This window comes from Staurois parvus, unplaced genomic scaffold (assembly GCF_062004578.1).
Source record: "Staurois parvus isolate SC_StPar_1 unplaced genomic scaffold, SC_StPar_1.0 ptg000453l, whole genome shotgun sequence".
Lineage (NCBI taxonomy): Eukaryota > Metazoa > Chordata > Amphibia > Anura > Ranidae > Staurois > Staurois parvus.
Genome location: NW_028318249.1, coordinates 2415001 through 2441202, shown reverse-complemented (window position 1 = coordinate 2441202; position 26202 = coordinate 2415001). Strand labels below are relative to the sequence as shown.

Here is a 26202-nt window from a genome sequence, read left to right as displayed (position 1 = left end):
ACAGGAGGAGCAGGGGAAAAACAAAAGTTCAACCAGTGCTTAACAGGGACTTAAAATGCAAGAGATGGTATGCGCACCTTTAGGTCCAATCTAGCATAAAATATTATATTCTGGCAACTGTATCGGGTTAATACATATATTATTATTAGGTCTATAACTTTTTTAAATTTCACGCTTACTTTTTACTCGCAGACCAAACCGCCCAGGCAAAGTAATTTGTTTTGCATTTTTACCCAGCGCACTTCAACACACATGTATGTTCTACACTGATTACTGAAAAGCAGAAATTCATTGTTGGGGGTTTACGTACTTTACAATATTAAAGGCTGCCAAAATAGTTAAAGCTCTAATGGCCACATAATTGGCCAGCCATTTCCTTCAATGCAGTCGAGTCTAACAGTAGGACAACTTTATTAAAGTTTGACATATTGCATTTCATGGAAACAAATCCATCACAGTCAACGACTGCATTCCCAGGAGACGCCTTATTAAAAGAGAAGATATATTCCTTGATCGATTGACTGTTGGCCAGATGTCCATCCAAGAGGAAGACAGCAGAGACAATCCAACAATGATTGGCATAAGCTCTGCATTTCGGTTACATTTCATGTCCAAAGTTAGTTTGAGGACTGTGCTTGCATGTTTTGAAGAAGAACCACCTTGGCCTTCTCAGAATTAAAACTTAATTTAATATAGTAACAAACCGAAAAAAAAACTTCAACTGTATTTCGTTTGCTGATATCTCTGCAGAAGAGGTCTCTGGCCTGGGGACATAACTACAGCAGACGTGGACATATGCTAATGTGTGCATTCATTTTAATGTAGTAAAATGCATAGCTTTCACTGGACTCGTTTATGAGCTATCAGGATCTTTAGAACATTTTTATGCACCAGACTTCAGGAATAGTTACCAAGTCCTCCCTTTTGACGGGAGGTAAGAAACCAACCCACAGTCACTGCAGGACCTAACCTAGCTTTTTACTCTGTCTATCTTGGACCTGTGCACACTGGAAAAAACTGGAGAAAAAAGAAAAATCCTTCAATCATGGCAGAAATACTCCAGTATGTTTGAGCAATAGCAACCACTAGCGCAAGCAAACCTCCAGATGATATTCTTCTATTGCTATATTAGGAAACAGTGAAGAGTTGGTTGAAGCATCCGAAGTAAAGCATGTAACTAGTTAAGCTAAGAGTGATTTGTCCATAAGGAAAAAGACCACCCCCTTAGGACACTAGCAAAAACCTGAAGAGTCAAGAAACGAGGTAGGCTTATAGAGGGGATGCCCAGGGGGCATTTCCACTAAATCTTTGCCAGTGTCCAGTCACTTGAAGGTACCGGCCTATAAACCCGATGAATATCAAACCTGAGACCTGTACTGTATGATTAAGATAAAAAATGTACTCATTGTTTACACCTGAAGGTGTATAATGTAGGTGCAAACAAGGGTTGCCTCATACTAATGCTGAAATGAGACTATTTATGGCTACTCAAAGGACAATATATGTTTCTGACCATTAATATAGAACTAAATCTGTTTCTTTAACAGTTTCCCAAAACAGTTACATTAAAGGCATGCTCTGAATGATAACTGTCACAGTTGCTTGTGGCCTCAACAGAACTGTCAAGCCATCAAATGGCATCATAATTAATCACATGTGCACCCACCATGGCTACTGCAGATCACAACAGAGACTGATATTATTACTATTATTATACAGTGCTAAGTTTGAGTAACAGGGGACAGTATATTTACAACACAGTTCAATACAGAAGGAATAGAAGGGCCCTGCTTTTGGAGCTTACAATCTAAAGGGATCGGGAGGTATTATATAAGGTAATAGCTGCAGGGGCTGACTCAAGTACAGTTCTTCTTAAGTGGAGGTGGGGTAGGCTCCCCTGAATACATGAGTTTTCAAGAACTGCCTAAAGGTGGACAGGGTAGGCGCTGACTGGACATACTGGGATAAGGAGTTCCAGAGGATGGGAGAGGTTCTGTAAAGTTCTGGAGGCGAGCGTGGGAGGCGGTAACAAGGGTGCTAGAGCTCAAGATGTCTTGGGAGGACTGGAGAGGATGATTTGGGCAATATCTGCAGATGAGGTTGGTGATGTACCTAGGGGCAGTGTTGTGGATGGCTTTGTATGTTGTGGTTAGTATTTTGAATTTTATGTGTTGGGCTAGTGGAAGCCAGTGCAGGGATTGGCAGAGAGGGGCAGCAGTCATGGACTGGTTAGTAAGATGGCAGTTTCCTTGGCTGTAAAGGATAGGAGGGTTTAATTTTGCTTTAAGTGCTTTCCAATGTATGGGTGAAGGATCAGGCTAATCTATTCATCAGTGAGGTACTGATCTTTTTGTGTACTACTTCAGTCTTTTGGGTACATTGTATGAGGAACCGCACTGGGTCCCGAGCTACAAGAAAGAACCCCAAGAGGAAACTCAGATAATATTCTTCAATTTTAATGCATGGTGTACCACTTAGACTATTTCATGAATACCTTTTGAATTCTGCCTGCTAAATCACATCAGACTTGAAGGAGGAGTATATGGTCTCTTGTTGTGTTCTGTAAGCTCCACCTTAGGTCAGTTGGTCCCAGCTGACTGAACTTTAGTTTTCCCAACAGCAACTGGTATGGTGAGAGTTTGGCTACAAAGAATGGACAGATGATTTCCCACCCTTGGCTCTTGAAGATACATCTACCTATAGTTAGGCTAATATTTCATAGTCCAATCAAATGGACAATGGACAACATCATCAGTGTGATATTAAGCATGATACCATAATGAAGCTATAGCTTCGTACAAGTTTGCACAGAGCAAAGCTCATTTACAATCTTCAGAATGTAGTGCAGTATAAGAACGTCGCGGACCACCTGTTCCTAGCAAGCCACCATTTTCCATCTGAGTGAGTCTTGCCAATCAGCAGGCACTCCCCTGTACCAGAAACTGGCAACACCCGTCTCCACTTACTCTTCTGAATTCCGCTTCTGACAACTTAATGACTGTAACTGACTACTGATATGAAGTAATGCTCCCGAACGAAGAATTCTCAGTACAAACATGTTTTTCCTCCCCCCTTCCCTCTCTCCTGAATGAGCCAAGCAGGTTTAGAGAGGCGTTTTGATCTTACAAACAAGAACCCCATGGTCACCAACTTTGTATGTTGATAAGAAATTTAATAAGCATGGGCCAGTGCACAGAGCCAGCAGGGCATGAAGACAGGCAGGATGGTGCCAGCCCCAGGAAACTATTCAGTTGATGGGGAAGCATTAATCATCTTGAGGTCCAAGTCCATGCCAGCTTCGTGCCCCGCTACCCCTACTGCCAACTGCGCAGGCTGCCTGCTCACACATCCATGGCAACTTTTATCAGTGTTTGGGCTGCCAAGCTGTACTACTGGAGTTATGGGCATTTTAATCATCAAGCCACCTCCACCTCTAGTACAGAAAATGAGGGATCTAAAACTCAAGAATTTATATTTCTAAAAAAAAGTTTGAAAAATAATTACCTGGGATTCTATATCTATAGAGAAAACTTTTTTTTTCCTGCAAGTCGGGCAGCAAAGCTACTTTGCGCTGCTCCTTCCTCTGTCGAAGGATGATTTTCTTGAACTCTTTCTGAACAGCATGCTTTCTTTGCTTGAGCCAGAGGCCTCCAAACTATGGCTGGTAGGCCACATTTGGTCAGCTACAAGATTTTACCCAGCATACAACTTGTCCAGTATTTGGACTGGCTGTCAGAACCATAAAATCAACCATTGATACTAATCAGCCAGGACACATTGCATCTTTCCCTGCTATGTTGCTGGTGGCCGGGCCAGCCGGATCACATCATGGAAAAGCATGATGCTGATCTACAGCATGTTGGGGTACAGGACTTTAATGCGCAAGGGAGGGCCCTGATGTGAAAGGGGGGCTTCTGATGGGGAGGTTTCAAATTTTATTCATTAATTTAACCACCTTCTAACAGCTCACAGTAAATATACTGTGAATGGGTGGCAGGTACAGGCACAGTCACATACATGTACCTTGGCTGTGCATGGGAGCACTGTGCGCCACCTGTGATTACCAGTACCCTGCCCCTGTGAGTGCCCGAGGTATCATGTGATTGCTACAATTAGTCATATTGATCACATGATTACAATGTAATGGTAGCATTCATGACTGCTTGCTGTGTGTTGCGAAGTTGTGATTGGCTCACAGCTATCACATGGTACTTGCCTACCTGTACCATGGGATTAGCTGTAGCCAATCACAGCATATCACAGTAACTAAACTGTCATGAATGTTAGCCCATTCATGACAGCTAAAACTATTGCTTATATCAGTTAACTTCACTGTTATAAGCAACAGCAGTGTAAAAAAAATCCCTGATCCCTCACCCCCCCCCCCCCCCCAGGGAGTATTAAAATCAATTACGTTTTAAAAAAATTTAATTACAATTTTTTTTTTACATACTGTAACCAGTCAGTATACTTGATCACCACCACATCAGTCATATGATGATGCTGTACTGCACTACGGCTATATTGATGACATGATGAAATTAAATATAATTTGGGTTTTTTTTTTCATAAGGTTTTTTGTTTTTTTACATACTTTACCAAAAAATTACAACTTAAAAAAAAAAAAACTCGCTAAATACAGCAGACTGTCTACTTTCCAAAAAGGGGTCATTTGTGCTGTCAAGGCATTTTAGGGCCTCAAGAAATGAGGCCGTCAGTACATCACGATTGATCAATTTTCAAATATATATTCCGTATTTTGCGGACACCATAACTTTTAAACAAACCAATTAATATACACTTATGGGAATTTTTTTTTTTTTTTACCCGACATGTAGCGGAATACATTTTGGCCTAAATTTATAAAGAAATCAGATTTTTCTGTATTTTTATTGGATATGTTTTTTAACACAAAGTAGATATCATTTGTTTTCAACATTTTTGGTCTTATTTCATTTATATAATAAAAAAAAAAAAACCCAGTGGTGATCAAATACTACCAAATAAATGCTCTATTTGTGTGAAAACATGATATAAATTTGAGTACAGTGTTGCATGACCAAGCAATTGCCAGTTAAAGTAGCACAGTGCTGAATAGCAAAAAAAAATGCTCTGGTTATGAAGAGGGTTAAACCTTCCAGAGGTCAAAAAAATGATTTTATTTTGGCTGCAAATATTTGTAAAGCATACAAAGTGGCCCTCGTACTGAAAAGTTTGGAGACCCCTGGCTTAAGCCATTTAGATGGAGATTGGTAAACATGCATACTAAACAATCATTTTTTTTTCCAAAAGCACCGGTTCATACAAATACATGCTTATATCCAGAGGTGTGTTTAGGTTTTGTGCTGCCCTAGGCAACACAAAATTTGGACGCCCCCCCCCCCCCTCCCCGGCGGAGAGAGCATAACACTGACCAACATCAAACCCCCCTCCCACAGATAGAGCCTGACACAGTGACCAAAAACACCCCTGCGCCACCCCCCCCCCCATCACCAGAGAGCCTTCCATTAACACTCACCCCCCTTACGACAGAGAGAAAGACACTCACCTTCACAGCTCTGGCCATCCCCAGGAATGCCAGTTGGGCTCTGCAAACACCATCAAACAGTCTGCAGCCTCTCTCAGATCCCACCTGGTCCCCATGCCACATATGTCCCTTTTTCTGTGGTTCCAGTGCTGCCCCCCTAAGAAATGCCGCCCTAGGCAAATGCCTTGTTTGCCTTGTGGCAAATACGCCCCTGCTTATATCACCTGAGTTGTTTGTATTGATGTATTATGCACATACCGCATCAGAACAGGAAAGATGGCACCCCTGTTTCCCAAGTTTTTGGGCATCAGGTTTGGGACCTTGATTAGTTCCTTTTGATGCAGGCATGTCCTCAAAACTAAAACCCTTTCCCTACACAAAGTATGTGCATTGGTTCTTGAGAGTCAAGGCAGTAGCAATGCTTTTCTGGGAAAGAAATCAATATATGCATATGAAGGAGTGTAGACAAGGTAGGGATAGGTGGACTACTGTAGTCCAGCAAAGAAGAACTCAAGCAGAGCTGACAACACTTTGAGGCAGCATTGCCAGCCAAGAACAAAAAGTTAGGAGCTCATTGGATTTCTGGCAGGGCCAACAGGTATTTACTGTACTTTCAGCTTTTAAAGGGGTAAAATATAGGGGAATGTCCATATATTACAGAGATTTACTGCATATGTAACAATTTAACTTTACAAACAAATGGCAACCTATAACTAACCTTTGCAGCGAGCAGCAACATGGAAGGGCAACGCATGTCAAAAACAAAAATTCCCAACTCACTTACCAGCAAGCCTGTAACAAAACCAAATTGATGCTAACAGTTCACGTTAAACAAGGGGTTTAGTTGCACACATTTGCAAATACATGTGTAAGCTGCAGTGACAACGTCAAGGCACCCCAGTACACTGCAGTCCACAGAGTTACAAGTTGGCACACATATAGTAATGGATAAAGATTAAAGGGTAGGTGTGCCTGGAGGGAACCCATCCCTTCCTTAAAAGGTACAGGGATGCAATGGACACCCAGCAAACTGAAAGTATCCAGGACATCCCTGCTCCAATTCGCCAACTATATAAACAAATGGCAACCTATAACTAACCTTTGCAGCAAGGTGAACATGGAAGGGCAACGCATGTAAAAAACACATTCCCAGCTCACTTACCAGCTAGCCTGCAACTAAACTAAATTGACGCCAACACACAAATAAATGTGTAAGCTGCAGTGGCCACGTCAAGGCACCCCAGCATACTGTAGTCCACAGAGTGACAAGTTGGTACACATATAGTAATGGATAAAGATTAAAGGGTAGGTGTGCCTAGAAGGAACCCATCCCTTCCTTAAAAAGTACAGGGATGCCATGGACACCCAGCAAGCAAGGGCACAATGGCAGCTGAAAGTATCCAGTACATCCCTGCACCAATTCACCAACTATACAAACAAATGGCAACCACCCCAATCTATAACTAACCTTTGCAGTGAGCAGCAACATGGAAGGGCAACGCATGTCAAAAACAAATTCCCAGCTCACTTACCAGCTAGCCTGCAAGTAAACTAAATTGACGTTAACAGTTTACGGTAAAAACAAGGGGTTTAGTTTCACACATTTGCAAATAAATGTGTAAGCTGCAGTGGCCATGTCAAGGCACCCCAGTGTACTGCAAAGGTACAGGGAACTGTAAAGGTACAGGGATGCAATGGACACCCAGCAAGGGCACAATGGCAGCTGAAAGTATCCAGTACATCCCTGCACTAATTCACCAACTATACAAATAAATGGCAACCACCCCGACCTACACTGTACACAATGCCTGTGAAATTAACTGTAAAATGATGCAAAATCTTGACATCAAGATGTAAATTGTGTAAATTTAACACAATTTTATTGTTTTTCAAATACAGTTAGGTCCATATATATTTGAACACAGGCACAATTTTAGTTTTTTACAGGTATTGACCAAAACATATTCAAGCTATAGTTATATAATGGATATGGGCTGAAAGTGCACACTCTCAGGTTTAATTTGAGGGTATGTACATCCAAATTGAAGGAAGGGTTTAGGAATTACAGCTCTTAAGAGTAGCCATCCTCTCTTTTTCAAGGGACCAAAAGTAATTGGACAATTAAATCAAAGGCTGTTTCATGGCCAGGTGTGGGCTACTCCTTTGTTATTTCTTCAATTAAGCAGGTAAAAGGCTCTGGAGTTGATTCTAAGTTTGGTATTTACATTTGGAATCTATTGCTGTGAACCTACATCATGCGTTCAAAGGAGCTGTCCATGCAAGTGAAACAGGCCATTGCAAGGCTTCAAAACGAAACAAATCCATCAGAGACATACAGTCAGGTCCATAAATATTGGGACAGACACAATTCTAACATTATTGGCACTATACACCTCCACAATGGATTTGAAATGAAACGAACAAGATGTGCTTTAACTGCAGACTGTCAGCTTTAATTTGAGGGTATTTACATCCAAATCAGGTGAACGGTGTAGGATTTACAACAGTTTGCATATGTGCCTCCCACTTGTTAAGGGACCAAAAGTAATGGGACAGAATAATAATCATCAAAAATCAAACTTTCACTTTTTAATACTTGGTTGCAAATCCTTTGCAGTCAATTACAGCCTGAAGTCTGGAACGCATAGACATCACCAGACGCTGGGTTTCATCCCTGGTGATGCTCTGCCAGGCCTCTACTGCAACTGTCTTCAGTTCCTACTTGTTCTTGGGGCATTTTCCCTTCAGTTTTGTCTTCAGCAAGTGAAATGCATGCTCAGTCGGATTCAGGTCAGGTGATTGACTTGGCCATTGCATAACATTCCACTTCTTTCCCTTAAAAAACTCTTTGGTTGCTTTTGCAGTATGCTTTGGGTCATTGTCCATCTGCACTGTGAAGCAGCGTCCAATGAGTTCTGAAGCATTTGGCTGAATATGAGCAGATAATATTCCCGAAACACTTCAGAATTCATCCTGCTGCTTTTGTCAGCAGTCACATCATCAATAAATACAAGAGAACCAGTTCCATTGGCAGCCATACATGCCCACGCCATGACACTACCACCACCATGCTTCACTGATGAGGTGGTATGCTTAGGATCATGAGCAGTTCCTTTCCTTCTCCATACTCTTCTCTTCCCATCACTCTGGTACAAGTTGATCTTGGTCTCATCTGTCCATAGGATGTTGTTCCAGAACTGTGAAGGCTTTTTTAGGTGTCGTTTGGCAAACTCTAATCTGGCCTCCCTGTTTTTGAGGCTCACCAATGGTTTCCATCTTGTGGTGAACCCTCTGTATTCACTCTGGTGAAGTCTTCTCTTGATTGTTGACTTTGACACACATCCACCTACCTCCTGGAGAGTGGTCTTGATCTGGTCAACTGTTATGAAGGGTGTTTTCTTCACCAGGGAAAGAATTCTTCGGTCATCCACCACAGTTGTTTTCCGTGGTCTTCCGGGTCTTTTGGTGTTGCTGAGCTCACCGGTGCGTTCCCTCTTTTTAAGAACGTTCCAAACAGTTGTTTTGGCCACGCCTAATGTTTTTGCTATCTCTCTGATGGGTTTGTTTTGTTTTTTGAGCCTAATGATGGCTTGCTTCACTGATAGTGACAGCTCCTTGGATCTTATCTTGAAAGTTGACAGCAACAGATTCCAAATGCAAATAGCACACTTGAAATGAACTCTGGACCTTTTATCTGCTCATTGTAATTGGGATAATGAGGGAATAACACACACCTGGCCATGGAACAACTGAGAAGCCAACTGTCCCATTACTTTTGGTCCCTTAACAAGTGGGAGGCACATATGCAAACTGTTGTAATTCCTACACCGTTCACCTGATTTGGATGTAAATACCCTCAAATTAAAGCTGACAGTCTGCAATTAAAGCACATCTTGTTCGCTTCATTTCAAATCCATTGTGGTGGTGTATAGAGCCAAAAATGTTAGAATTGTGTCGATGTCCCAATATTTATGGACCTGACTGTAGCAGCAACATTAGAATTGGCCAAAATCAAAAATTTGGTACATTTTGAGGAAAGAAGACCACATTGGTGAGCTCAGCAACATAAAAAGGCATGGACGTCCATGGAAGACAACAGTGGTGGATGATCGCAGGCTCCTTTCTATGGTAAAGAAAAACCCATTCACAACATCCAGCCAAGTGAAAGACACTCCAGGAGGTGGGCGTATCATTTTCAAATTCGACAATCAAGAGAAGACTTCAGGAGAGCAAATACAGAGGGTTCACCACAAGGTGCAAACCATTCATAAACCTGAAGAATAGAAAAGCCAGATTAGACCTTGCCAAAAACATCTAAAAAAGCCAGACCAGTTCTGGAAAAGCATTCTTTGGACGGATGAAACTAAGATTAATCTGTACCAGAATGATGGGAAGAGAAAAGTGTGGAGAAGGCTTGGAACAGCTCATGATCCAAAACACACAACGTCATCTGTAAAACATGGCGGAGGCAGTGTGATGGCATGGGCATGCCTGGCTTCCAGTGGCACTGGGTCATTGGTGTTTATTGATGATGTGACAGAAGACAGAAGCACCCGGATGAATTCTGCAGTGTTTACAGATACATTGGGGCAAAAAAGTATTTAGTCAGCCACCAATTGTGCAAGTTCTCCCACTTAAAAAGATGAGAGAGGCCTGTAATTGGCATCATAGGTAGACCTCAACTATGAGAGACAAAATGAGAAAAAAAATCCAGACAATCACATTGGCTGATTTGGAAAGAATTTATTTGCAAATTATGGTTGAAAATAAGTATTTGGTCAATATGAAAAGTTCATCTCAATACTTTGTTATATATCCTTTGTTGGCAATGACAGAGGTCAAACGTTTCCTGTAAGTCTTCACAAGGTTGGCACACACTGTTGCTGGTATGTTGGCCCATTCCTCCATGCAGATCTCCTCTAGAGCAGTGATATTTTGGGGCTGTCGCTGGGCAACATGGACTTTCAACTCCCTCCAAAGGTTTTCTGTGGGGTTGAGATCTGGAGACTGGCTAGGCCACTCCAGTACCTTGAAATGCTTCTTATGAAGCCACTCCTTCGTTGCCCGGGCGGTATGTTTGGGATCATTTTCATGTTGGAAGACCCAACCACGTTTCATCTTCAATGCCCTTGCTGATGGAAGGAGATTTGCACTCAAAATCTCACGATACATGGCCCCATTCATTCTGTCCTGTACATGGATCAGTCGTCCTGGTCCCTTTGCGGAGAAACAGCCCCAAAGCATGATGTTGCCACCCCCATGCTTCACAGTAGGTATGGTGTTCTTTCGCTGCAACTCAGCATTCTCTCTCCTCCAAACACGACGAGCTGTGTTGCTACCAAACAGTTCTATTTTGGTTTCATCTGACCATATGACATTCTCCCAATCCCCTTCTGGATCATCCAAATGCTCTCTAGCAAACTTCAGACCGGCCCGGGCATGTACTGGCTTAAACAGGGGGACACGTCTGGCACTGCAGGATCTGAGTCCCTGGCGGCGTAGTGTGTTACTGATGGTAGCCATTTGTTACGTTGGTCCCAGCTCTCTGCAGGTCATTCACTAGGTCCCCCGTGTGGCCTGGGATTTTTGCTCACCGTTCTTGTGATCATTTTGACCCCACGGGGTAAGATCTTGCGTGGAGGCCCAGATAGAGGGAGATTATCAGTGGTCTTGTATGTCTTCCATTTTCTAATTATTGCTCCCACAGTTGATTTGTTCACACCAAGCTGCTTGCCTATTGCAGATTCAGTCTTCCCAGCCTGGTGCAGGTCTACAATTTGTTTCTGGTGTCCTTCGACAGCTCTTTGGTCTTCACCATAGTGGAGTTTGGAGTGTGACTGTTTGAGGTTGTGGACAGGTGTCTTTTATACTGATAACAAGTTCAAACAGGTGCCATTGATACAGGTAATGAGTGCAGGACAGAGGAGCCTCTTAAAGAAGAAGGTACAGGTCTGTGAGAGCCAGAAATCTTGCTTGTTTGTAGGTGACCAAATACTTATTTTCCACCATAATTTGCAAATAAATTATTTCCAAATCAGCCAATGTGATTGTCTGGATTTTTTTTCTCATTTTGTCTCTCATAGTTGAGGTCTACCTATGATGCCAATTACAGGCCTCTCTCATCTTTTTAAGTGGGAGAACTTGCACAATTGGTGGCTGACTAAATACTTTTTTGCCCCACTGTATACTGTCAGCCCAGATTCAGCCAAATACATCAAAGTTGATTGGACGGCGCTTCACAGTACAGATGGACAATGATCCAAAACACACTGCAAAAGCAACCCAGGAGCTTTTGAAGGAAAAGAAGTGAAATATTCTGCAATGACTGAATCAGTCACCTAATCTCAACCCAATTGAGCATGCATTTCACTTGATGAAGGCAAAACTAAAGGCAGAAAGACCCACAAAGAACAACTGAAGACAGCTGCAGTTATAGCCTGGCAAAGCATCAGAAAGGAGGAAACCCAGTCTTTGGTAATGTCCATGGGTTCCAGACTTCAGGCAGTCATTGCCAGTAAAGGATTCTCAACAAAATATAAAAAATGAACATTTTATTTATCATTATATTCAATTGTCCAATTACTTTTGGTCCCTTGAAAAAGGGAGGTGGCTACTCTTAATTCCTAAACCCTTCCTCCAATTTGGATGTACATACCCTCAAATTAAACCTGAGTGTTAACACTTTCAGCCCATATCCATTATAGAACTATTGCTTGAATATGTTTTGGTCAATACCTGAAAAAAAAACTAAAATTGTGTCCAAATATATATGGACCTACCTGTATTCTGTAAATACTAAAAATACAATTGTAATATCCGGAACCAAGCACAACTGGTAATTTTACAGTAAAAATATGTTTAAACAGGAAGTGACATCAACCTGTGGGGCACTGGTGTGCTCTCTCCTCATTCCTCTGGCCCATAGCCCCTCAGCGTCTGGCCCTGTAAGCATTAGTTTGCTGTCCTAAATTCGATTTACTTTGATTTTCCTACATTCCTGCCTCTTTTATATCCTAAGGGCTTGTTCACACTTGACTCAATTTCTAACTCTTCAAAAATGTGTTAGTATGGGCATTAGACAGGTGTTAATGAGCTTTAGTATGGGCGTTTTACAAGCGTTAAAAACGCTCCCCAAATGCCCTATGCCTGGTTTTGAGGCATTTTATAAGCATTTTACAAGTGTTAAAACTGCACCACAAACACCTATAATAAACTGTAATGATATTAACGCATCACAACCGTACTGCAAACACAGCGCAAACGCCTGCCAGCTCGTATGTGGAGCGTCACCATAGACTTGAATGGGAGGCGTTGAAAGGCTTCATGCGCCTCCTGACTTGACATGAGGCTTCAATTGTGAAACGACATGACGCTATGCTAACACTTCATGTTTTGACAATGTGAACAGCACTCTGTGCTGCCCATAGTATCATCTCCAGGAGTATTAAAAACGGCCCTCAAACGCCTGCTTTCAATGCCAGTGTGAACTAGGCCTTAGTTCAGACCTTTGTAGCAGAAATGTGCTGCATCATTCTGAGCATGTGCTTTTTATAAACCCATTCTATTAGTATTTATAATTTCTTTATACAGGCGTACCTCGGTTTATGAATGCCTCAGTTAACATAATTTGTGGTTTACGAATGAAAATCCATTGAAAATAATGCCTCAGTTTACAAATTCTTTTTTGCAATATGAAAGGATTAATTGGTTTTCAATGCATTTACTATTTTTTTTAATCTTGTCCCTGTACAGTATTTATGCCTTTAAAGTGCACTTTATAAAGAGTTTTGAACAGATAACACTTTTTTTTTACTTGTTTCTGACCTCCAGAACGGATTAATTGATTTTCAATGCATTTACGAATTCATTTTTAATCATGTCCTTGTACAGTATTTATGCCTTTAAAGTGCACTTTATGAAGAGTTTTGAACAGATAACACTTTTTTTTTTACTTTTTTTCTTCCCTCCGGAACAGATTAATTGGTTTTAAATGCATTTACGAATTCATTTTTAATCATGTCCCTGTTCAGTATTTATGCCTTTTAAAGTGCACTTTATGAAGAGTTTTGAACAGAAGACTTTTTTTGACTATTTTTTGACCTCTGGAACGGATTAATTGGTTTTCAATGCATTTACTAATTAATTTATAATCATGTCCCTGTACAGTATTTATGCCTTTAAAGTGCACTTTATGAAGAGTTTTGAACAGATAAAATACTTTTTTGTTACTTTTTTCTTCCCTCCGGAACAGATTAATTGGTTTTCAACGCATTTACGAATTCATTTTTAATCATGTCCCTGTGCAGTGTTTATGCCTTTAAAGTACACTTTATGAAGAGTTTTGAACAGATAAAAGATTTTTTTTTGTTACTTTTTTCTGACCTCTGGAACGGATAAATTGGTTTTCAATGCATTCCTATGGTTTACAAATGTTTCACAATACGAAAAATCCCACAGAACAAATTAAATTAGTAAACCGAGGTATGTCTGTAGTTGTATAGTTTCACAGTTACTCGACTGTGGACATATTTTGCAGTTTTAATAATAATGATGCTTGACAAAAGATAATTAGTATGGTGGGTTTCATGCTTCATGAGCTCTTCCAACTTCTTGCCTTGCAGTTGTGAAGCAGTTTTTTTTTTTTTTGCAATCCTCCAAAATGGGTCAAACTTAAAAAAACAGGCTGTTTTGTTAGTCTTCAAAAATGATTACCTGTCTTTTTTTTACAGCAAACACTAGAGACATTGAGGGCAGGGGCGGACTGACACCTCATGGGGCCCCGGGCAATAGGGGATCATGGGGCCCCTGTGTCCTTGCCCAAACTCAAAAAAAGTCTATGAAAAAGGTACCAGGGGCATCTCATGGGGCCCCCTACTGACCCCGGGCCCTCGGGCAGTGCCCGAGTTTCCAAATGGTCAGCCCGCCCCTGATTGAGGGGTTATGTGCAGCACCGTAGCAGGGTTGCCAACCGTCCGTAACTTATACCATTTACATGCTGTCCATAAATGCTCATTTACGGGCAGCAGTACCGGAGATGGCTGGTGATATTTGTCCATCTCCGACACATTGCAGCGGCAACTCAGGTCTGTGCATGCGCGCTGGCCATTTTAGTGACGCCATCATGCACGTCGCTTGGGATCCATAAAACTACACACCTGTTCCCTGCCTGCTGCCAATTCCAGATGAACTTTGAGCAAGAAGGATCCCCCCTGCCACTCCACTCCAGCACGCTTGCCTGAGGAAGTCGGCTCACGCAGGCCACAGAATTTGTATGTTTGCTAGTACTACTCTGCCACAGGTATTCTGGGCATTTTTGTGTGCATGAAAGTTCAGTTTGAGAATGCAAAAAGGCCACGCCGCTTGCCCGCCTACGCCTAAGCCGAACTCTGCTCTCACAGGCTATATGTATGTGATTGTGAATGTGTGTTCTACTACACTACTGCCACCACCGCTGACTTTATGAGCATTTTGTGTGTGCACTAGGATCAGTTGGAGAGCTCAAAAATGCCACGCCGCTTGCCTGCCTAACTCTGCTGGCACAGGCCACATGATGTATGTGATATTGTGAATGAATGTGTACTACTACACTACTGCCACCACTGAGATTAGTTTGGGCATTTTGTGTGCACTAAGTTCAGTTTGAGAGTGCCAGCCAGGAGGAGGGTGAAGGAGAAAAGCAAAGATATTGGTGGCTATTGGACCTGGTCCAGTGGCCACTACCATATTTGCTTCTCTCCTTCACTCTCCCACCTTTTTGTTTTTGTGCAGATAGGTTGGATTTTCCTGCCCTCACTGGAATGTGGGCTCCCAATCACGCCAGCTCTTATTTCACGGTGCCACCACTGCTGTTACCCAAGAAGTACCGAACGAGATGGAAACAAGAGCGCAATGGCCTAGCGCATCATCCTAGATACAAATTTATTGACTAATAGGGCCATGAGGAAGAGGGTTCCCCTCGAAACGTGTTAGCCTTTCTTTGGCCCTTGGATGGCACTTCTTTCACGTCAGGACCCTTGGTGCCATATGGAGCATGTATCCAGTGACTTTAACCACTTCTAGTCCAGACACTTTTACCTCCTTCCTGTCCAGGCCAATTTTCAGCTTTCAGTGATATCACACTTTGAATGACAATTGCGCAGTCATGCAACACTGTACCCATATGAATTTTTTAGCATTTTTTTGAGACAGATAAAGCTTTATTTTGGTGGTATTTATTCACCAATGGGATTTTTATTTTTTTTGCTATGTAAATTAAAAAGTCCAAAAATTTAGAAAAAAAGTGTTTTTCTTATACAATTTTGCAAATAAATAATATTTCATCATAAATCTTGGCCAAAATTTATTCTGTTATCTTTTTAGTAAAAAAAAAATAACCCAAATTAGTTTATAACCAAAAATTATAATTTTTAAACATTTTTTACATTTTTTTATATTTATTTATTTTTTACATACTGTCACCCTAGCAGTACAGTGTCACCATGGTGACACTGTACTACTTGTGGGAGGTGATGATTTTTTTTTTTTTACACTGATTGCTTTTACACCCATAAAGGATGTAAAAGCAATCATTTCTCCTTCTCTCTAGCTGCATTCTTGCAGCCATTGAGATCTACTGTGTGAGCTGTGATTGGTCACAGCTTGTCACATGGTACAAGGCTGTTGTGAATAGCCTTGTACCATGTGACTTCTGTGATCATTCACAGATTTCACACGTAGTAAGCAATGATGTCACAAGTGACATCTTGCTTACTACTCTGCATGTGATCACGGATTGGCCAGTCAGTGATCACATGATCGGACCTCGCACAGAGGTCCCGTCCAACGATCGGTGTTCCACTGTGTCTGGAGGACACAGTGGGCACCGGATCACGGTGCTGCGAGCTCTCAGGGAGCGCACACAAGCAGGGTGTGGGGAGGCCGTTTATAAATGGCCACCCGCCCCTGCACTGCCACCGTACGGCCGTTTATATACAACGGCCAGACGGGAGGTGGTTAATATGATATGCAATTTGTCACCTTTTGTGAGTAAAATTTAACTATTATTCAATAAATTGTTATCTGGGATAATGCGCTAGGCCAGTGAGCTCTTGTTTCAATCTCTTTCTGCAATTATATCTGACTTCCCGTCATACACGGGAGCAGCAAGGCTTGGCCTATCCGCTTATTATTTTTCATACATTTGGGTTACACTTCACTTCTCTGTCTACACCAATGGGCAGGAGCTTTTGGCATATTTGACCCAAGAAGTACCGCCTGCCTGCTGTGGCTGCCTGTTGCCACTCCTGAGAAGCATTCCCTTGGCTTCATTATGGTATGCAAATAAATTATTTGCTGTAGTGTATCAACAAATGATCTGCTCTAGTGAGTCTTATGGTGTTCTTCTCTCCCTCTTTGTGTTTTAGGGCTACCTCCACTCGCTCCACACGCTTGCCTGCGTAACTCTGCTGGCACAACCAACAGAAGGTATGTATGATAATACTACTCTTCCAGCAAAATTATTTCAGGCATTTTGTGTCTGCACAAAGTTGAGTCTGAGAGCATGAAAAGACCATGCCGCTTGCCTGCTGAACTGCTGGCAAAGGCTACTTGATGTATGTGATATTGTTATTCAATCCCTCCACTGGCTTCCCATTGTCCAATGGATAAAATTTAGAACACTAACACTGATGTATAAAGCCATTTATAACTCTGCCCCTAATTACATCACCGACCTTGTCTCTAAATATCACCCAAACTGTACTCTCCGCTCCTCGCATGACCTCCTACTCTCTAGCTCCCTTTTATCCTTCTCCCTTGCTCGTCTCCAGGACTTCTCAAGAGCTTCCCCCATCCTCTGGAACTCTCTACCCCAATTTATCAGACTATCACCTACTCTGCTCACTTTTAGGCGATCTCTGAAAACCTCTCTCTTCAGGGAAGCCTATCCTGCCCTCAGCTAATAATGGAATCTTCTATTGTTCTAAACCGGTCCATCACCCACAGTTACTACTAGCCCCTCCCTCCTAGATTGTAAGCTCCCAGGATCAGGCCCTCCTATCCCTCTTGTATTGAACTGTAATGTTGCTGTATTGTCTCCCGTTATATTGTAAAGCGCTGAGCAAACTGTTGGCACTATATAAATCCTGTATAATAATAATATTGTGAATATACACTACTACTACACTAACTACTGCCACCGCTGAGATTATTTTGGGCATTTTGTGTGCACTAAGTTCAGTTTGAGAGTGCCAAAGGCCACGCCGCCTGCCTGCCTAACTCTGCTGACACAGGCAAGGCCACATCTATGTGATTGTGAATGTGTACTACAACACTACTGGTACCACTGAAATGTTTTGGGGCAGTTTGTGTGCACTAAGTTCAGTTTGCTTGGCCAGCCAGGAGGAGGGTGAAAGAGAAAAGCAAAGATTATAATGGCTACAGGGACTGGCCCAGTGGCTACTATCCTGTTTGCTTCTCTTTCACCCTACCTTTTGGTTTTTGTGCTGATAGGTTGGATTTCCCTGCCCTCCTTGGACTATGAACTCACAATCACACCAGCTCCTGTACCACGGTGTCACCACTGCCGCTACCCAAGAAGTACCGCCTGCCTGCCCCTTGCAACTCCTGAGAAGCATTCACTTGGCTTCATCACGGTAAGCAAATACACGATTTGCTGTAATGTGTAAACAGATGATCTGCTCTAGTGAGTCTCATGGTATTCTTTTCCTTTTTGTGCTTTAGGGCCAACCAGTCTACTCCAGCTCCACTCGCTCAGCACACTTGCCTGCGTAACTCTGCTTGCACAAGCCGCAGAATTGGTATGTATTTTAGTAATACTCTGCCACGGAAATTATTTGGGGCATTTTGTGTGCTCGAAGTTTGGTTTGAGAGCACAAAAAGACTACGCAACTGGCCTGCCTAACCCCAACTCATCTGCTGGCACAGGCCACATGTCTATGAATGTGACTACTACTACTACACTACTGCCACCACTGGGATTATTTTGGGCATTCTGTGTGCACTAAGTTCAGTTTGAGAGCACAAAAAGTTCATGCCATTTGCCTAACCAAGCCTACATCTGTTGGCACAGGCCACATGTATGTGATTGCGAATGTGTACTACTACTGGCAGAACGGAAATGATTTGGGGAATTGTGTGCAAAGTTCAGTTTGCTTGGCCAGGAGGGTGAAGGAGAAAAGCAAACATAATAGTGGCCACTGAGCTTAGCCCTGTTGCCACTGGCCACTAGGCTTAGCCCTGTGGCCACTATCATGTTTGCTTTTCTCCTTCACCTTCCCACCCCTTCAGTCTTTTTTCTTTATTCAAATAAAATGCAGCGCTAAATAATAATATATAAATCGTAAATAAAAGTGACCAGTGATAAAAATCAGGCGCCAAATAGAGCGCTATAAAGTGACAATGGTGTGTCGTGAAAGATATGACGAATAAAGTGACAAATAAACGTATAGCATAAACGTGATAAATGTCCAATGAACAATTGTGCTAATGCAAAAACGTAACAATATTCCGGTGTCTTGGGAAGCGGGTCGTCCTCATAAGTAATGCATGGAAATAAGGTGCTCGTGATTGCCGTGGTAAGGAAAAGGAGGTATGCTTGCACTCACCGGACGCACAATATTAATGAGCATATAATGTATTATCCGGAAAGGCACTGGTGGTCATCAAGGAACTGGCGGGGATAAGGGGCTCCACTGGTACACCACGCACACAGGAAAGAACTCCAGACCTCTCAGCTTGGACCCTCACAGCATACAGGGACTGCTCCTTTGCTTCACTTACACCAAGTATCCGATATGTCAGGAACGGTAAGTATCCACCTTGAATGGCTCAAAATAAGCCACAAAACAAGAATTGCTGGTATTGTGTAGTAAATTTATTGAGCCATTGATAAATCTAAGTATTATGAGCGCACAGAATGCGGAAAGAACTTGTATTGTAATGGATATACAGGGATAACAAAGATGGCCGCCGGCCTAGCATGCAGCCTCGGCAGTGATTGACGTCAGCGCGGCAGGCTCCTCCCTGACATGTTTCATGCGAAAGTTGTCTTTTTTCTTTGTGCTTTTATGTTAGATTTCCCAGGACTATGGACTCCCAATCACGACAGCTCCCATAGGATGGTGCCACCACTGAAAAATCACTTGTAGATGTTGCTTTAACTGTAAAAGTCTTGTTGTCATTGCCACTGCAAAAGACACTATACATTAACTAAATATTTCTCTTGTATTTTGGCACACTGTCTCTCATAAATAATATGGCTATGTATAAAAAAAACAGTACTTGGTTCCAGCATGGGAAATGAGAAGGTGAGTAATGGCAGTAGCAATATCTGAGAAAAAAAGCGCTGTAGGCGTTATTGCAGTAAAAACCTCACTAGGAGGTGTACCTTTATTGTAATAAGCCACAAGGAATAAGATCACAAGGCACAAGCCAGTAAATGTGGCAAGACAGCCTGGGCCAGGATGGATGAGCCGTCCGCTCTGATGGAGATGGTCTGAGGCGGAGGATTGACCTGTCAGTGCGAAGACCACGTGACTGCGGCGTCCCGGGGTGACGTCACTGCAGTCTATGGAGGAACCAGGAGAGAGGATCCAGCGTTGGACCGCAAGCGGAGATGGAGGCCGGTAACCTGGACAACTAGTTTTGCGCGCATGCGCCTTATCAAGTCTCGGATACTTTTGGATTCACTACTCATGGTGTTTACAGCAGCAGTGGGGTGCTCTACTGAATGCACTAATTGTTCTTCCATATGGATGGTTCTTCATCGCGCTTAAGATTGACAGATATAAATGGCAGCAGCATGGTCTTCTTTTTAATTTAAAAGTGGACAATGCCACTGCCTAAAGGCTGAGACAAATGCATGTGAGGCGACGCAAAGCGACGCTACTGCGTCACACTGCACCACCTTGTACGGTGAACGTCAGTTATTTCATCTCCACACTTTAAGTAAAATGCACACAATGAGCATGCAAATCTGCTGCACTTGGTGGCACACTCAATTTATCACAAAAACAAGGGAATTTGACGACTCAACCTACAGTACATGGGCCAATAGCTGAGTGGTATTCCTAATTCATCATAAAAAGGTTATTGGATTTACAATTTTGAATGTATTTTTTTTTTCTAAATTACAACAGTGTGTTTAAGTTGTAAAAGTGTACAGTTTAAAACTGTTGTGAACTGTAAAGTTGTATTTTTTTACAGTATTTTTCTGGCAATCACCAAAAGTACCATTTTTGTTTTAGAAAAACAGAAAAAAAGATGTTGGATTTGCAGGTTTAAAATGTATTTCTTTTTATACATCACACGTTTTGAACTGTAAAATGTACAGCTTATAACTGTAAAGTTGTTTACAGGTTTATTGTATTTTTTACAGAATTTTTCTGGCAACCACAGCCGCCAGATTGTTTTTTGTTAAAACAACAGGATTTTTTTTTTACAGTGTATAACTAGCCTTTGTAGCAAGGAGCACGTGGAAGGGCAATGCATGTCAAAAATAAACAAAAACTCCCAGTTTACTTACCAGCCAGCCTGCAACAAATCCACATTGACTCTCTCTAGAAGTTACAAACAAGGGGTTTAGTTACAAATAAACGCCTTGTTTTAATGTGAACTGTTAGACAGGGTTAATTTGTTTTTGTTGCAGGCTGGCTGGTAAATCAGCTGGGGATTTTTGTTTGCTTTTGACATACAGTTTAATCACTTGCCCTCCTGAGCATTTATACCCCTTCCTGACCAGGCCATTTTTTGTGTTACGGCGTTGCGTTACTTTAACTGACAATTGCACGGTCATGCAACACTGCACCCAAAAGAAAATTTATGCAATTTTTCCCTCCCACGAATTGAGCTTTCTTTCAGTGGTATTTGATCACCTGTGCAGTTTTTATTTTTTGTGCTATAAAAAAAAAAAGCCGACAATTTTGAGAAAATACATTTTTGACTTTTTGCTATTAAACATGTCCAGTAAAAAAATAAAAAAAAATTTGTCATAAATTTAGGCCAAAATGTATTCTGCTACATGTCTTTGCTAAAAACAAAATCCCAATACGTGTAAATTAATTGGTTTACATGAAAGTTATAGCGTTTACGAATGGCGGTTTAGATACTGGGATTTTTTTTTTTAATTTTTACTAGTAATGGCTGCGATCAACGACTTATAGCGGGACTACGGCGGGCATTCTGACACTGGGGGGAACTAACTTGGCGTCACTAATACAGTGATCAGTGCAAAAAAAAAAAAAAAAAGCACTGACACTGTATTAATGGCACTGGGCAGGAAGGGGTTAACATGAGGGGCGATCAAGGGGTTAACTGTGTGCTGGGAGTGTTTTACTACAGGGCTGTGTCCGTGTGCTTCACTGTAAGCATTGGATGGCCGTGCATGAGCCAACAGGGAGGAGAACTGTATTGTTTACATACAGTTCTCCCCGTCGTAGATCCTCGGCAATCACCGGGCGCCGGCGAGTAATCAGCAGCCAGGACCCGGGGATTGACAGCTGCAGGTAGAGCGTTGCAAAATTACGTATATATACAGTTGTGCTCAAAAGTTAGCATACCTTGGCAGAAATTGTGAGATTTTGGCATTGATATTGAAAATATGACTGATCATGCTACAAAATGCTCTTTTATTGAAGGATGATGATTATATGAAGCCATTTATTATCAAATAGTTGTTTGGCTCCTTTATAATCATAATGATAACAGAAATCACCCAAATGGCCCGGATCAAAAGTTTCCCTCCCCTGGAATGTTTGGCCTTGGTACAGACACACAAGGTGACACACACGGGTTACAATGCCAATTAGAGGTTAATGTTTACAGCGCTGAGCAAACTATTGGCGCTTTATAAATACTGTATAATAATAATAATAATAATAATAATAATAATGTCCCACATCTGTGGCTTTTTAAATTGCAATTAGTGTCAGTGTATAAATAGTCAATGAGTTTGTTAGCTCTTACGTGGAAGCACTGACTAGGCTAGATACTGAGCCATGGGGATCAGAAAAGAACTGTCAAAAGACCTGCGTAACAAGGTAATGGAACTTTTTAAAGATGGAAAAGGACATAAAAAAATGTCCAAAGCCTTGAATATGCCAGTCAGTACTGTTAAATCACCTATTAAGAAGTGGAAAGTTCGGGGATCTCTTGATACCAAGCCAAGGTCAGGCCAAGAAAGATTACAGTCATAACTGACAGAAGAATTGTCCAGGATTCAAAGAATAACTCACAGCACAAATGTACGTGGTTTTGTTCACCCGTGCTGCCCTGTAGCAGTATTTCTGCTTTAGGGCGTTCAGAAAGCAGTTAACTTCCAGGGCAACCCAAACCTTTTTAAGGAAAGCTTATTCCCTTAGCGCCGGTAGACAGGGTTTAGGGTCATGTGACCGACGTGACACGCCGTCACATGATTGGGAAAGGTCCCGATCAAAAGAGGAGATAGGGACCTTTCCGGCGCACGCTCTCAGCAAGTCTTTTATTAATAGAACGTAAATGTGCGGCCACTCGGCATCTAGGCCCAGACGCCGGAAGGCCACACAATTGCGTTCGGCCGGCGTGAACAGGTTAAAATGATACTAAAGTCTTGTTTTTTTTTTCCTTAAAAATAAACATGTCATACTTATCTGCTCTGTGTAATAGTTTTGCACAATGCAGCCCGGATCCTCCTCTTCTCGGGTCCCCTGCTGGGGTTCCTGTCCCATCCCTCCTGTCGGGCGCCTCCATAGCAAACAGGTTGCTATGGGGGCACCTGAGCAGGCACGCTCCCCAGCCAAGGCTCCATGTGTCCATTCATACACAGAGCCACGGCTCGGCCGTGCTCCATTCCCTCTCCAATGATTCGAACCATCTATGGCCAGTTTTAGTCTCAAAGCCGAGAAAAGGATAAATTCTTTACAACTACACTCCCTTCCATAGCACTCTTGAAATATGAAATGTTTGCCATCACACATGGCTCTGCTCCTGCTTAATTTACTGATAGAAGGGCATACATTTTCTAGAAAAGGCAAAGGAATAGATAGTTGACAAAGCAGGGAGATTAAGACCCACCACTTTATTTAGCCATCCTCCGCAAAAGAAGTAATTTGAAAATTCACTTCAAGGATCAGGGCCATGGTCTAGAGTTGATGGTTCGAATCCCAACCACGGCATTACCTGCCTAGAGTTTGCATGTTCTCGCTGTGCCTGTGTGGATTCCTCTGGGAACTCTGGTTTCCTCCCACACTCCATGCTTGAAGGCCAATTGGCTCCTGTCTAAATTGACCTTAGTATGGATATATATGGATGCGAGTTAGGGAACTTAGAACGTATGCTCGTTGAGGGTTAGGGATTGATGTGAATGTACAATATATGTAAAAGCACTGTGTAAATTGACAGTGCTATATAAGTATCTGTAATAAATAAATAATAATAAAGAAGGATCAAGCCCTGACGGGGCCCTTACACACCAGTGCAGTTATGCACATTATTGTGCTGCATTACTTTAGTGAATAGTACCCTAATGCACCTGCATTGCAGCACATCACGATGCACTGTGGTGCACTGAGGTCACCAAACTTGGTGCAGGAGCGATTTTTTAGTTTGTTGTTGATGTCAGTGGGTTGCCAGAGCACAATTGGCTGCCTTAATGCAATGCATGTCAATGAGCATGCATTTCACTTCCGCAGCGTGAACAGGCCAATAGTGAGTTTTCCGCCAAATTGAACACTACCTGCAGACATAGGGAAGTGAAACAGCCCGGTTATCACAAAGAACCTCCCTCTTGATATAACTGGGCCTTTCATGGTCACTTTTACCCAATCAAATGAAGGGATAGGTCAGAACTTTCAACAAGCATAAACACATCAAGCACTGCACTTCTGTAAACAACATGGTCATATGATTGGTTGTAGGACCAATCCAACCCACAGAAAAACTAATGACAGAATGCAAAAATATTCTGTTTCTCAAAAAACAAAAACCCTGTACAATGACTTCTTCCCCTAAATTGCAGAAACCGGGGGCCCAAAAACTTCTGAGACTCAACTCTGTAAGGGTGATACGCAATGGGAAAAAGAAGAATGTTGATAACCACTATACCAACTGCTGAAGTCCCAAAAACATTTTTTCACCCAATTTCTCTAATGAAGAAAACAAAAACTGAGCCTCAAACAACTTTAAAGCAGTCAGAAAATCTATTTCCGTGATAAAAATTGCTTCATATGTGCTTGTTTTCTCACACATGTTAATACCTGCATTTCTAGGGTGTAATGTGTGCTGTGTATGGGTGGCACCCGAGTCTTAAAAGGTTTCTTAGGAGTCTAGAGCAGAGCTTTGCACTTCTGAAAGGACACCGCCATTCTTCATCATGTGGACATCATGCCCTATAGAGCAGTGGTTCTCATCCACTGGGCCATGGTTTTCCTCCTACTGAGCCTCCGGTCAACGGCAGAGCCCCTGAACCTGCCTGTGGTCAGCCCAATCCCAATGTGTGAACGGTCCTAATCTCTACAATTAAGCCCATGGGAGGGTGAAACCTTAAAGAAGCATGGCTTGGGAGGTGACAAACTGAACTTTCACACTTCAGAACTGGGCTGACTGCTGGTGTGTGGCTTTTCATTTTACATACTGGCACTTTTAGCAGGTTGAGCAACCCCCAAAGGGATACTGGCAACTTGTAGCATTGGAGTCACCAAATCTCTTATATGTTGGCGCTTGGAGTGGTGCTTTATGGTTTTCTTTAACATCCCTAACCTCGCACAGTGCCGCCTAGCTGCCATAGTGCCCCCCTCCTCCAACAGTTCCCTCACTGCCCCCCAATCTCCCATAATGCCCCTCAGAACATGGAGCACACTCTAGTTTCCCATAATGCCCCTGTCAAGTCCCCAGCTTCTTAGAAAGACCCCCTGCCTGCTCCAGAGACTCCATCTCCACAGTTTCCCCCAGTCCACTCCAGAGATGACATGCCCTTACAAGGCCACCATGTGCAGAGTCCCCTAACCACCTCCAGAACTCCCATCACTCTCCCACAGTGACAACCAGCCCCTTCCAGCATTTCAGTACATATTTTGCATATGTGTATAAACCTTTTTTTTTTTTACTGTTGGGGCATGGAAGTTTTTGGAAGAAGTTACTGGGCTCTGGTCTCAGGAAGTTTGAGAACCACTGCTCTAGAACAGCAATACCACCAAGATTCAACTATACACAACAACTGCACACCTACCACATGTAGGTAAGAATGCTTTGAGAAATGTAGAAGAGGAAATGGCGTTTAATGGTATTTTTAATGAGCGAAGACTTTTACAAATTGAAAACACAGATATCCATAAAGAGTCCAAGCCATAAAATAGAACTTAGGTGGCCTGTAGGTGCCATCACCTGGAACCTTTGACTTCCACACTCATCAGAGTGACAGAAATTTGTTTTCTTCGCACATTTGAGCCAGACAAACAACTTCTGCATTTGTTATTGAGACGTGAAAGGTTCCATGTTGCTGTTGAGACAAGTTGAAGTTGTGTAACAGCTCTGATAAACCATAAGGCATACATCAGGTTGATATGTATAGAAACTAATGTGTGTAGAAAGTAGTATAGACCAGTGAAAGTCAACCAGTAACTTTCAAACTGTTGGGCAACTGTAAGCCAAAATGTGTGCAAGGGGTCAGCCAGAATTGTTATAAGGTTTGTACACATGAATAA

The 26202-nt window shown here is 42.3% G+C and overlaps 1 protein-coding gene across 1 annotated transcript in view; it reads right to left on the bottom strand.

Moving 5' to 3' along the window:
- PINX1 (PIN2 (TERF1) interacting telomerase inhibitor 1) overlaps positions 1 to 26202 on the bottom strand; it is a 252551-nt gene that overhangs the window by 5688 nt on the left and 220661 nt on the right. The gene's annotated exons all lie outside the window — the stretch shown is intronic.